At 33.8% G+C, this 14,583-nt stretch overlaps 4 pseudogenes across 3 annotated transcripts; 3 read left to right on the top strand and 1 right to left on the bottom strand.

Moving 5' to 3' along the window:
• Positions 1-3,755: 3,755 nt before the first annotated feature.
• On the top strand, positions 3,756-5,238 carry LOC147934111 (F-box protein At2g21930-like; annotated as a pseudogene). Its single transcript, XR_015572984.1, has 2 exons — positions 3,756-4,806; positions 4,907-5,238. The product of XR_015572984.1 is annotated as an F-box protein At2g21930-like (transcript).
• A 1,596-nt stretch (positions 5,239-6,834) lies between these two features.
• Positions 6,835-8,620, bottom strand: LOC147934112 (uncharacterized; annotated as a pseudogene). The gene is made up of 4 exons (XR_015572836.1): positions 8,406-8,620; positions 7,379-8,107; positions 7,195-7,311; positions 6,835-7,112 (listed from the first exon to the last, which is right to left on the bottom strand). The product of XR_015572836.1 is annotated as an uncharacterized LOC147934112 (transcript).
• Positions 8,621-9,201: 581 nt separating this feature from the next.
• On the top strand, positions 9,202-9,711 carry LOC147934113 (uncharacterized protein At4g04775 pseudogene; annotated as a pseudogene).
• Positions 9,712-12,341: 2,630 nt separating this feature from the next.
• LOC147934114 (putative F-box/LRR-repeat protein At4g15060) lies at positions 12,342-14,273 on the top strand (annotated as a pseudogene). Its single transcript, XR_015572833.1, has 3 exons — positions 12,342-13,385; positions 13,473-13,613; positions 13,698-14,273. The product of XR_015572833.1 is annotated as a putative F-box/LRR-repeat protein At4g15060 (transcript).
• Positions 14,274-14,583: the final 310 nt, after the last annotated feature.

Consider the following 14,583-nt stretch of genomic DNA (forward strand, 5'->3'; position numbering starts at 1 on the left):
CCTTATGATTCCTAAAAGAAAACATTAATGGATTTACTAACGACCAAGTGGGAGACTGTAAGGAAATATTTCCTTTTCCTATTATGTGGTCTTATAGTCATCCGTTTTCTATGGCATAATGTTATTCCTTAATATATTTGGTAACCAATTAAATTGGTAATTAGATCCTCTCTCCGCCTATAAATATATGCCTTTAGTCCATCATAAAGGCATCCCAAATAAATCTCAGAAAGACAACACATAGAGAGTAAGTTCATAGGCAAGGGGAGAGAAACTTAATCACCTAACTAGAAGATCAGGACTTCAGGAAGCTGTCCATCAAGGAATCTCTACAACAATGAATGGAGGAGGTACTCCGCTAACCCTCCTTTATAATTCTATCATGTGATTAATCATGTTGCTTAAAAGATCTTAGGGTTCATGTAAATTACACTTACATATTATTGATTACAGAGTGGGATTCATATCGAGATTGATAGACATGAAGTGTCATCATCTCGAGGGGGAGAATTAATGAATTCCACAAGAGGTGATGGAACATATATAAGATTATGTTCACACCCAAAATGAATTTAATCACTCATATGATAAAGCAAATCTTGATGATTTGAAAAGTAATCATGTTAAGATAATAAGCCAAGAAAATACTTTGAAATCATAAGTATTACCCAAGACAAGAAAAGTATTTTAGAGATTACATGTATTATCTAGAAGATGAAATGCATTGTGAATATCTCACTGTTTGGCATGACCGGTTAAGCCATTCCGGTTCAGTAGTGATGCGGAAGAATAATAAGAAATTTCTGAAAAGATTCATTAGAGAACCTAAGAGTTTTCCTAGTGTTAATGTGTGTTGCTTTACAAAGCAAGCCAATTATATGGCTTTCATCGACCCCATGAATTTGGATAGTGTCAATTTTCTGGTATGTATACAAAGAGATATTGTGGACTGATCATCCACCATATATTCGAGTTTGCAAGAGTATTTGGTTAATTGACAATGGTGGTGAAACCAGGCTATGTGATTGACAAAAATGACTTTGTATGTCAATAAGTTCGCATCGGGCCAATGAGTTATCATGAGTACTCCCCATTACAATTGGTTTAGGTTAGAAACCAGATTTGTTCCATCTAAATGTGTTATACATGTTGGTTGCTCCACCACAGTGATATAAGATGGAATTTGAAAGAATGTTGGAAATCTGTTGGATATGAATATCTTTCGAAGATTGAATATCTCGAGAATTTGAGGCTCGAGATGCAGAGACTGTTTCAGTGAGTCAGTCTTTCCAACATGAGGGGGAGAAAATAAATAGCTGGAAAATATATATATTGGGAGACATTATCTTGATCCTCGTACTTTGAAATGTGCGCTAGAAATTGAAAAAGATAATTTATTTGCAAAGTTTAGCAAATATGCTAGAAGACATTTTTTGACCTTGAGTAACAAAGTCACATATACCAGCTGTGCTCCAACTAATGTCCTAGATGGATAAGATCAACTGCTAGTAAGTCTAAAGATCGCATGAAGTGTGATAGACTTATGGTTCCAAATATAAGTATCCTCGAAAAGAAAAGAAGCATAACTTAATATGGCACTGAGGAAGCAAAGAGTTATGAAAAATCTCTAGAAGAGACTTAGACATGAGTAAGAAAGAGATTCAGGTACCTGAGAATCATAATGAAAGGAAATCTCAACAAGTTGAGTCATGTCTAGAATGAAAAGGAGCCAATAAGCAAATCGACGTCGTAAATATGTTTGCATGCAGTGTTGCAGTTGACTATGTTGTGGATAAAATGGAGGATCATAACCCGCGGTTAATAGAAAAAGCTTTATTGAAAAGTGTACACAAAGAATGATTGGTTAATCATTGAAAGAAGTAACTATTTGAAATAGTTCAAGTTTCTTAAAGTGTAAAATGGTGGTATATAAGGGGATTTTTATGAGAAATAAAGTAAATGTAGTAGTACAATGGTTCTCATAAAATACTTGATATTTATTATGAGAAATGCACTCTCATATGGTGGAAGCAACTATGTAGATCCCTTATGAGTTTAAAAATAAAGCAAGACTTGATTTAGTCTGTTTAGAAGGTTTTCAAACTATAAGAGATATCCCTTAAAGTAATTATATTGCTAGAAGAAATACTTTATAGTTCTCGAGAATATTGTAAAAGCAAGAAAAAGTCTTGATGCCTTTTGACACCTTTGGAGAGAAAAGGGTGAAAGTTTTTCTCTATGAGATAATCATAGGTTCAGATCATTGTTTTTGATCTTAGTGATCTCATAGTGGGTTGAAAATAGATCGGGAAGAAGCTAAGAGAAGATCTTAGAGTTGCGTAAATCCGAGATTGAACACTAATTGTAATTGTGTTAAAGAAGTATTTTCAAGAAAGTTTGAGGACGTAGGCCTTTGCTGAACCTTGCTAAAAAGAAAAATTATATGTGTATCTTGTCTCTTCATCACTTACAAGTGGTTCTTGTTAAAAGAAATATACAAGAACAAGTGTAAAATATGTTGATGATGAAAATATTATCTGATCTCCGGTTAAACAATCAATGATGAAATATTACTCCTGAAAGATGGAAAAATCGGATTGTATAAGATCAGATGTTTCATGAAATTTCTTGAGGTTACAGATTTGAGATCTGATGAAAGAGATGTTATCTCAGGATGCTTACATCATCTTACATAGAAAAATGGTCTTGTAGTACCATACTAAGAAGAAAAGTTGAAAAAGAAAGTTTTACAAGGAGATTATGAATAACTCCTATGTATAAGATGATTGTTTAGAAGATTGTATGTAAAAGAAGATTTGGGCTTAAAGTTCAAATAGATCTTCTATATGAAAGGGGTTGAAATGACTTGAAGTTCAAAGACCCAAGAAAATATATGATGATCATATGAGTTTGTACCTCAAAGCGCTGTTTATAACAGTTCAGAAATTTGATATATATGATCATAATACATAACATGAATATGATGCTTTCAGGGGGAGATATATGATCATAAGCGTGGTTGTACTCTTTTTCCCTTATCATGGTTTTTATCCCATTAGGTTTTTCCATGAAAGGTTTTTAACGAGACAACAAAAGAACACGTGAAAGATAAACACTTGAAGAGGAATATTATGATTCCAATGGTGAAAGACTATCATCTTTAAAGTCTTTGACAAACATTGATGAGATCGTGAGAGACAAAGTTAATGATCAAGATGAGTCATCTAAGAGACAACCAGCCTCTAGAAGAATGGTGATGTACGGTGATATACATGTCCTACAAATTTGTTCAAGTGAAGATTTGGCGAACCATCTACCAAGGCGTTTTCAACCACTACTTCAAAAGGAAGATACTTCATCATATTGGATTGCGTAATTTTGAAGATTTCAAGTGATGTACTCAAGAGGGGGAGTAAAAGCGCGTTGCACTCTTTTTTCCTTAACCATGGTTTTTCCCACTGGGTTTTCCTGGTAAGGTTTTTAACGAGGCAACATCTCACATGCGCATTTGGAATTATATTTTTATAATGATCATCCAAGGGGGAGTGTTATGAATATTCTATATTGTATGAATGACCATTATCGACACATTAGTAGATCTGGTGTATAACCTAAAACCCTAAAGTTGTATCACTATATATATGTTATATTCTATTGGATATATGAATAACAAAGAGAACTATTTCTCTAAAACCTCTGTTTACAACAGTGGGATATTTCATTTCTTTTTTTTTTAATTAAAATATATACTTCGTTTCTGCTTCGTTTCTGGTCCACAGGAGATAAGATTTTGCGACCAATCGACACTGTTTGTTGGTATCTCCGCCATGGAAAGTCATGTAGCGAAGAGAAAGATCTCCGATGATTTGAGATTAAGCGGAAGAAACTTCGGTCAGATTCCGTTTGATCTCATTCCTGAAATATTCAAAGGTTTACCCGTAAAAACCCTAGCGAGGTTCCTTTGCGTATCGTAACAAACAATATAAAATTGTATCCATCATTCCGCAACCAAAATTTCATGAAATCGTACTTGATCAAGTCTTCTTCGAATCGTCCCCAAAGTCTCATCTTCACATTGAAAGATAACAAGTTAGGTACCTGGAAGCATTCCTTCTTCTCAGCGAGGTGAATCATCATCATCTTCTTCTTCCCTATCAACTTACCATATGAACTGCCCTTCTCAACCGTACACAACTTTTTCTGCCTCTGTTCATGGTTTGATTTACTCATGGTTTATAACCCTAGCACTAGACAATCCTTTACGTTGCCTTAGATTGATTCTGAGAGGTTAGATATGCAACACTTCTTGGGTTACGATCCCATAAGTGGTGATTACAAAGTGTTGTGTATGATGAGAGGAGCATCTAGTTTTACGGTGGACGCTTTGGCTCAGGAGTTTCGTATTTGACATTGGGAAAGGAGAATTCTTGGAGGATTATTGAAGATTTTCCTCTTCACAATCATGAATCTCCTTATTCAACCGATATTTGTATCGATGGTGTTTTGTATTATGGTTTTTTCTCGACATTGGCAAGGTTCATCATGCAGTTATGAGATTTGATGTTAGGTCGGAAAAATTTGATCTCATCAAATTACCAGAGTTAACAAGCAGAATTTTGCGTCTAAGGCTGACAAGCTACGAGGGAAAGCTTGCAGTTTTGTTCAAGGGAAATTCTCATTGTAGAATTAACTTATTGGTTCTAGAGGATGTTGTGAAACATAAATGGTCTAAACACTCATATGAATTGCCTCCATTAGATGGCGAAACTTACCATCGTTGTCATCCATTTTGTGTTGCTGATGGAGGTATGTTTTTTGTTGGCCCGTGAACACTTTTATGTTTTTGCCTACGATAGATTCCATGAGTTAACTTTTACCCCATCTCTATTTTCTGCCAATGGTGCAGGCGAAGTTGTCTTGGCACCCTTATTTGTCGATAAAGAACAATTTTATCTTCTCTACTATAATATCAAGAAAAATGTTGTGAGAAAAGTCTACATAGAAGGAATATTCACAGAACAGAAGGATCCACTTTGGGATTCAGATTCATATCATTGCACATTCTCCGTCTTCCCTGGTCAGATTGATAATCTCATGTTTCTCTAAGAGTGCTCCCTCTTATCTCCACTGAAATGTTTGTTCTTATGTTGTAATTACTTGGGAGATTTAAGTAATCTTTGGTCTTTTTTATTTAGTTGGAGAATTTTTTTATGTTCATAATATCGGTATTGTCTCTGATTTTGCTTAGTGTTGCATCTTGTTCATGATTATATGTAACCTCTCTCTACTAAACCTGTTTATTGCTGTCTCAACTTCTTTAATTTTGAGGCCTCCAGTAGTTTTTCTTTTTCAGAATTTGCAATCTCCTAAATTTCCCATTTGATAGAAACAAGATGCTCGAATCTGCAATCTACTAGTTTTTCTTTTTCATAATTTGTAATCTCCAGAGATTACATTAAAAAAATTGTGAGATAGAGACAAAATTCTCTAAAATAGAATTTGATACATTATTGTCAAAACAAAGAGTTACAAAAAAAAAAGAGACAATTTTCCGAAACAAAGAACAAACTAAACATTTATGAATTCTTCAACAGTTGCAAAGGTAATAAAAATCAGTATCTTAATCCGAATTTCTTTCGTAAGATAACATCAAAAAATTTGGGTAGATGAACCCCTCGTTTGAGTGATCCTTGTAATAAAACCTTTGGGAATATGTAATTCCTTTAAAAATCATTCTATATTCTGAAACAAGGTGTTGCTCTAATTGTTAACCATAATTTAGGAAAAAAATGAGGAGGAATATGATATTTTTCTTCATTTTTCAAAATTTTTACCATTTACAAAAAATATTATTTCCTTATCATTACTCTACATTTCTCATAAAATGAGGAACAATAGAAGAAAAATGTTTTCCCCATAATTGATGAGGAACAAATGGAACAAATGAAAAAAAAAACAAATAATAAAAATTCGTTTTTTTTATTTTAAAGTAAATAAAAATTATGTTTCTTAATAATATGTCAATCTTATAATATAAGAATATTCATATTTTACACAGTATATTGGCAGAAAAATATTTTTGATACAAAATTTCATGTTAAATTAATCTAAAGGCTTTATCTGGAAATTGTATGAATAGTAAAATAAATTTAAAAGATGTTTATATCGTAAATAAAAACTAAAGAATTTTTAACTATTCTTAAAATTTTATTGTAGGTTAATATTAACTATCAGTATTTAATATGATATATCTAAAATTTCATTTATAAATTTTATTTTTAAATCTAATGTAAAATTTATTTTATATACATTTAAAGTAGTATTAGTATTTTTATTGATTGACTTATTTCATATATTTTATAAAATATTGTTATTATTTGGTCATCAGTTATTATCTTGTTCATTCTCCGCATTTTTTGTTTCATTCTTTTAAAATTGTTTATTGCGTTCTACATTATTCTTTTCATTCAGTTTCTGGTCTAATGGTTACCGGTAGAATATGATGTGGTTTTTGTTCAGATTTTTTTGAGTAGCCTGATAAAATAATTCACTAGTTATTTCTTAGTAAAAAAAGAAAAGCCCAAATGTTAAGGCTTTATATATTTAAGACAAGGGTTTTTAGTAATAAAACCCCTCAACTAAAGATGGATCGTAATAAAACCCCTCAATTATCTATTTAATGATTAAACCCTTCAACTTTAATTCTGTTAATAAACGTTCTCCTCCGTCTACTGTGTCGTTAAAACTGGATGATTAAGGTCAAGTCATAGTTAAATTAAAACGTTGTGTTTTGAAAAAATTAAAAAACGACATGTTATTTATATAAGTCAAGAATTATGATAAAATCCAAAATACCATTATAAAGCCAAATATACTACTGGAACATAAAAATTATCAAAACAAAACTACAAAGTCGAGTGAAACATTAAAAGCAAACATGATGCAACAAAAAAAAATCCAGAAAAACAAAGACTTCATATGACAAGTTGAACTCATTGGGTGGTCTTTTGTCTCTTTGAAGGTCTTCCTGGAGGCAGATTGGGTGGCTTAGACACTGGCTCAAGATGACATTTGCGCTTGTTGTGTCCTGTTTGTTGACAATTGCTACATTTCTACAAGATCAAATGCATGAATTACAAATCTTTTTGCTAAGAAATCTTTGGCATACACTAAAACAGAGAATTATAATCTTACCACAATAACTTTGGCATGATAAGAAGGAAATTCTGAAGGCGGGTTAGGTGGTTTAGGAACTGGCTCTATTTGACATGTTCATTTGTTATGTCCTGTTTGTCCACAATTACTACATGTCTGCATAATAAAATGAGTTTTGGTAAGTCTAACCACCATATTAGATAGAGAGATGTAAGAGATGTACCACTATAGCTTTTTGAGAATTCTGAGAATAAGTTTTTTCGTTTGGATCTTTGATTCGGTCATTGTTTTTTGGTCTTCCTGGCATTATCCTGTCTGGAGGAGGCATAACAACAACATCACTATGTGTTTCCCACAATTCCATCCCATTCACAGGAAACAAAAGCGAGTTGTAACAAAGCCTCCACTTCTCGACTGAATACCATTCTAAAATTACAGTTTCTGGCAGCCTTGTCTCCTTATATTCAGCCCACATCGCATATATAATATGACAACAAGGAATCCCACTCACATCATACTCTCTGCAAGTGCAAGAAGTCTTATCTCGAACATGAACGACATACTTATTTTTTCCATGATCCACCTTATAAATGCCTCGTCCATCTGTAAGCGGATGACACCACTACAAACTCTTTTTCCGCTTTTCCATAATAGCAATCGCCTTGGGTGTGATCAGGCCTTTAACATCCCGCATCTCCTTGATCTTAACCAGGTTACTAGCCATAATATGTCGCCTTATGTCCTCTAATAATGCAATCACTGGTTTTTCTCGAGCATCTTTCAAAACAGCATTGTATGATTCAGTGATGTTGTTTTCTACTGCAGCCGACTTTACTATATCATTGCTAAACTGGGATCTTCAAAATCAAGACTTAAACATTTGGTCTCACCACCATTATATGAACCATCTGCTGCCCAATATCCTCCAACATGTAATCTAAAGAAAAGGGTCCTGTACAACTATAATTGGTTAAAAGACTAATCCCAAAACTCAACACAACTACTACGAAGTTTCACATGTAAAAGTGATGTAAAATCACTAGTCTTTAATATCACATAGAATTCACGTTATCAAAAAGAAAACAATTATGGAGTCCAATCCAACTCAAATAAAAAGAAAACAATTAAAAAAAGAAGAAAAAAATATGCTTCCTAAAAGTTATCGAAAAGGAGGAATCAAATTATATTACTCTTGTTATATATACGAAGGTGAATTCATCCTAAACTGAATTATGGAAATAAGAACTGACCTTCCCATGATTTTCGGTTTCTTAGAGCTGAAATAAAGACGGCGACGAACGATGAGACAACAACACTCAATATAGAATTCTGCAACTCTTGTCGATCACCGGTTTATCTCTCAAAACTGAAAGAATCGATAAAAGCCATCACTCTAAACTAAGATTCGTCAATTTAGGTTTTTTTCAATTTGGGAACTTTAAAACTTAGGTGAATTTGGGAATTTTTAAACTGGTATCAAAACATCTTGTTGTTTTTATTCACAATTTGTGTTGTTTAAGAGTTTACATGTTGTTTTTCTATTTTTTGGAAAACTCTGCGTTTTGACTTAACTTTAATCATCAAGTTTTAACGACACTGTAGACGGAGGAGAATGAGGGGTTTAATTATTAAAAATATAATTGAGGGCTTTTTTTACGATCAATCTTTAGTGGAGGGGTTTTATTACTAAAAACCTATAAGACAACGGCCCTCTTTGTTCTTTATTTAGTATAGAAAAGATCATACGAATTTTTCTTTAATTTAGGGTTTTCTTTCGTTCCACTGTTTTCATTTTCCACGCCTCAACCAAAAGTCTCGTGTTTTACAAGTTGATGTTTGTGTCAACGAGAGGAGAACCTTTGTCTCCTTCTTCGCCTTCGTTGCACTTCCAACATAATGTTTTTGACTCAGAACCTGATAATAAATTGAACTTTATGTAAAAGGGTTATTAGAGCTAAACGAATCCTCGGAGGAGACAATTGATAGGGGATTTAGGGTCTATTCTTCATGACTTCATATGCTCGACCATCAAATTTCTAGAAAACCATGAGCTACTCTTCATCTTCAAAGCATTCTCGTCCAGAGGCTTCTCCAGTTGTTCCGCCTTCATGCTGGTGTGGTGAAGATGTTATCACATTCACGTCGAAGACAAAAAGGAATCCATACAGGAGATTCTACCGATGCTCAATTTCTATTCTGGTGGTGTGGTACATTTTTGTTTTGTTTAGTTGAATTGTTGAGGTCCGATTGTTGTTCATAATTTGTTCAATTCTTGATGAAACTGTTGATGTGTCATAGAGAAAGAAAGAACACCATTTGTTTAAATGGGTCGATGAAGCGTTGTTAGATGAAATTAGGATGGTCAAAGAGGATCACAATGATTTGAAGAAGCTAATGATAGATAATATGGAACTCCAAAAGACATTATGGAAGAAGATGGAGGAAGAGATGATTAAGAAGATGAATGAGAAGATTGACAAGTCATCTTTGAAGACAGTAGGTATTGCGATTGTAGACAAAAATTCGAGTTTGTCAACTCCAAGTGTTAATAAATAAAAGAAAAGAAAAAACGAGTTTGTTTAGTTGCTGGGTATGATTAGTAAACGGGTTTAACCTAAAAACTGATACATGTAACGCGAATTTACGGTTAACATGGTTTAGGAGCAGTATGCTATGGTTCCACTGGAGGCGTGTATATATATGCTTTAAACATAAAGTTATGAAGGATAAAGCTTTTGATGGTGGTTTTTTAAAAACCAAAAAAGCTGAGAATGCAACAAGTACATGGGAAAAACTGGCATTTTTTTAAGAGTCCAGAAAAGTTTTTTCCACTTGTACTGCCCATTATACTAGTTAACTGAACTCTTAATAGAAAATGCCCAAATATTTAGATAGCTTTTCTTCCGATAGAAAATGCCCAGATATATTTATTGTAAACATTTAAGCCAAAGTAACTCTCATGTTTCATTGTCAGGAACATTCCTGTAGTTGTATGGAATGATTGGTTTGCTTTGAGGAAAAACTGAATTGTGTTCCTGAATGTTTGTTGTCGAATCTGGAAACTCTCAAGTGGACCTTATCCAGAGTGGGAGGTCAAATATATCTTGAGAAATACATCTGGTGTCAATTATATATCTTGAGAAATGCTCGTTGCTTACAGAGTGCGACAATCTCATGTTAGCCGCCTTATCTAGAGTGGGAGGGTAAATGTGAGATGATGTTCGAGGAGTTGTGTTTTGCTTCTCGAGTTTCAACAACATGTGAGCTCGTTCGTATTGATACAGGAATTGAATCGCTAAAGTCCTTTTCATTTTATATAATATATAAGATTCAGACTTGCATTTGTATGAACCTTGATGATCTTGACAATGGCTTGTTGATAGCTTTATATTATCTTATACTTTTAATTAAGGAAAGTTAAATATTCGCTTGGTTTAGATTTTTAAAATTAGAACAAAATTATATGTCGGTTTGGGTTTACAAATGAAGTGGTTAGGGTTTAGATTTTACAATTAAAACGAAATTATATGTGGGTTTAGATTTTGCAATTAAAACGAAATTATATGTCGGTTTGGGTTTACAAATGAGATAGCTAGGGTTTAGATTTTACAATTAGAACAAAATTATATGTCGGTTTGAGTTTACAAATGAGATGGTTAGGGTTTAGATTTTACAAGTAGAACGAAATTATATGTCGGTTTGGGTTCACAAATGAGATGTTAGGGTTTAGATTTTACAATTAGAACGAAATTATATGTCGGTTTAGGTTCACAAATGAGATGTTAAGGTTTAGATTTTACAAGTAGAACAAAATTATATGTCGGATTGGGTTCACAAATGAGATAGTTAGGGTTTAGATTTTACAAGTAGAACGAAATTATATGTCGGTTTGGGTTTATTAAAGAGCAGTTTAAGTTTTTAATTTTATAATAATACATACAGATTTTATTTTCTTATTTTATAAAGGGATGAATGAAGAGGTTCACTCCTAGCGGTGAACCCAAGTATTGTTCATATATAAATAACTATCTTAATCCGATTTTCATCCATAATCTGTAAAAAAAAAGTCAATACTGTTTAGTTTTGTACACCACTGATCTCATCATCGACTTGACCAGCGCTTTGAACCTTTCTCTTTCCCATGGATATTCAGCGAATCAAGTCAAATCCTCTACTTTCTTGGCAATGTCAAGCGGCAACTTTTTCGTCTCTCCGTTCCGAGTATGAATAGAGGCTATAGAGCTAGTAGATATAGATAGCCCAGCCGTAGCCTATAGTTGTCAGATCACTCTCTCCACTGCACCAACCCAGCTATTTTCTTCAATTCTTCGAGGGATGAACCCAAGTTTTCATGGGGGGCTTTCAGCATATTATAAAAACCTTTGTCACCCGGCCCGTAGTTATTTCATATGTGTTCACAGTCGTACAAAGAAAACCTTATTGGGTGACCTATCAGCATATAGTAAACAGTTCTTATTGCTTTCCAAATCTTGGTACCTTCACTTTTTTCAATATATTTATAGAAAGCTATTTTTTACAGTTTAGGATTTAGAAGATCATGTAATTAATATAAAGATTTTTTTTTCTTCAAAATTTCTGGTATTATAACTTCATAAGAGGATACATAGTTTAGTTATAAGGGTGTCATAAAACGACAACTACCTTCGGGGTGAACAAGCCCGGTACAAGAACCTATAAAATTAACGAGAAAAAGAAGATTAAGAGGGAGATAAAGAGCGGAACCAGATCAAGAGAAGGTCTTGCAGCCTCGAGTTGCGGGTTCTCGCCAGACAGATGTCACGGATCCTCCTGTCGATTTGGAGAAAAAGTCCTTCAACTGGGGTGCAGGTACCGGTGAAAACAAGAGCATTTTTTTCATGCCAAACAGTGTAAATGACTGTATGAGCTACTATGAGTTAATATGTAGATGTAATTAATATGAAGATATAGTAAGATAATTTTCTAAACTAAAATATAATTAAATCTTTACATATCTGTATAATAAATATTACAATATCTTCGTATTAATTACATGATCTTCTCCTTCTATATATCTGCCCATTTTTATTAGTTATCTTTTAAGAAGCAAAAAAGCCCAACTGTTTAGGCTTGATACTTAAGAGCCGGCCCTCTTTTTTCTTTATTTAGTGTAGAAAAGATCATAAGTAATTTTATTTAGGGTTTCTTCAGTTCCTCTATTTTTATTTTCCTCGCCTCAACCAAAGTTTCGTATGCTTACAAATTGGTGTTTATGTCAACGATCGGAGAATCTTCGTTAACCCCAAAAAAGAGTTTTGGAGATTGTGAAGACGTGGATTATATAAGTCAATTGCCTGATGAATTGCTATTGAAGGTACTATTGTTTCTCCCAACAAAAGTTGCTGTAAGCACAAGTATATTATCCAAGCGATGGGAGTTCCTTTGGATGTGGTTGCCTAAGCTTGAGTACAGTTCTAATGATTACTCAGAGGATGAATGGGCGAGGTTAAAGATACAGTACGTTTCCTCATTCTATGACATAGCAAGGTTACGCGAGTTTATTGATTGTCATCTGCCATTACGTAGAGTTCCAGTCATAGAAAGCTTTCGTCTCAAATTGCCCAATCCATCGTATCGACTAGTTAAACCTGCAAATATCACTATGTGGGTTTTAATTGTAGTCTCCGGCTGCGTCCGCGAGTTAAACCTCAACATTTCTTGTACGCGCTATCCTACTGGCTTGCCGAGCAGTTTGTATACAATGGTTTGTGTTGAAACTGAAACACATGGTTCACGTGGGTTATGTTCCTCGTACGGCGTCGCTCCCGTCCTTAAAAACTTTGTCCCTTCGACGTGTGTCTTACTCAGGTGACATGTCCCTTCCCAAACTTCTTTCCATTTGCCCAGTTCTCGAGAATCTATATCTGGAACGAGGTGATAATTTTGAGGATGTTAGCACATTTAGAGTAATTGTCCCGTCCTTGCTGAGACTAACCCTAAAGATAACAAGACATTCTGGTTTTGAGGAGCTTGTGATAGACACTCCTTCTTTGAAGTATTTCAAAGTTACGGATTATAAAGAAGATTATGTAACTGATATTGAGGACAATAGCTACTCCTTCGAATCAAAAGATATGCCTAACTTGGAGGACGCGTATATTGATTCGACATACCCCGATATCGAAAAGTTTGTTAGATCAGTCACATTCGTCAAGCCGCGTTCATTATGCATACCAGTCAATGCTGAAGAGGTAATCTGTTTACATCTATCTACCAATCTCATTTTAGAACACTTTTTGAGGTTATCTTGAGGTTGAATCCTTTTTCATCATGTGCAGGCGTTGTATCGTGAAGGTATTGTCTTTAACCAGCTAAAACATCTGAAGCTATGTCCATGCGATCCAAATTGGTCGAAACTACTTGTTCGGTTACTTAAAGATTCTCCTAATTTACAAGAGTTAGAGGTCTATATGAATGATGTAAGTTTCTTCCATAGAGTCCTTCTGTTTTGGTTTAATTTACCGTAACTTATGTTTAAGCCATGCTCTAATGTTTGATCTCAGGACCATAAAGAGAGTAATCTGGATCCACTGCTTCGCTGGGATAATGAACTGAATTGTGTTCCTGAATGCTTGTTATCGAGTCTTGAAACTTTCAAGTGGACAGGGATACAAGGATCACCAAAAGTGATAGATTTGGCAAAATACATCTTGAGAACTGCTCGTTGCCTAAAGGCTGCGACAATCTGGTTCCGGTCTGCTCTAGAGACTGAAGATGAACGTGAGATGGTGATCCAGGAGCTGGTACTTTCTTTTCGAGGTTCGAAAACAACTCATACTACTTTGTTGTTTTCATTTATATGAACCGTACGTGATGATCACCTCAATGCCGCCAGTGTTGATAGTTTGGAAATTGCTTCCCAATTTTTAGATCTTGGCTTCGACAAAGCGATTGTTATGACTTATAATTATGTGATCAAAGATGTAACTCTTGAAGAACAATCATTATCTTTCAACAGTGCCTAAACTATTATCATTCTCTACTGTTTCATTGTGGTTGCCAACGTATAATACTAACAAAACAAGATTAGTGATAAATAAATTGTGATAATTTCAAAGTGCTAAGCTAATATTTTGCCATCCTAATGTGTACTTAATTTTTCTTTAGATTAAACAAAATATATTAGCAATTTGAAAAACCAAAACTTGGTTTAGAACAAATAAAAAAAAAATTTCCGTTTTGGTTTTTTATAAATTTAAACATACGTACGAGACAGTTAAAACTTAAAAGCAATAGGAATGAAATGATTTACAAGAGTAAACGAGATTTAACACGGATAATTTGAGAAAATATGAAGGTTTTTTTGTTGGTCAATATTTAAACCGAAAATTTATGTACGAATTTTTTTTTTTATTTTTTATTAATGACTACTCGTGCGCAAATATATAT

Source organism: Camelina sativa, chromosome 11 (genome assembly GCF_030686135.1).
Source record: "Camelina sativa cultivar CO46 ecotype springtype chromosome 11, ASM3068613v1".
Classification (NCBI taxonomy): Eukaryota; Viridiplantae; Streptophyta; class Magnoliopsida; order Brassicales; family Brassicaceae; genus Camelina; species Camelina sativa.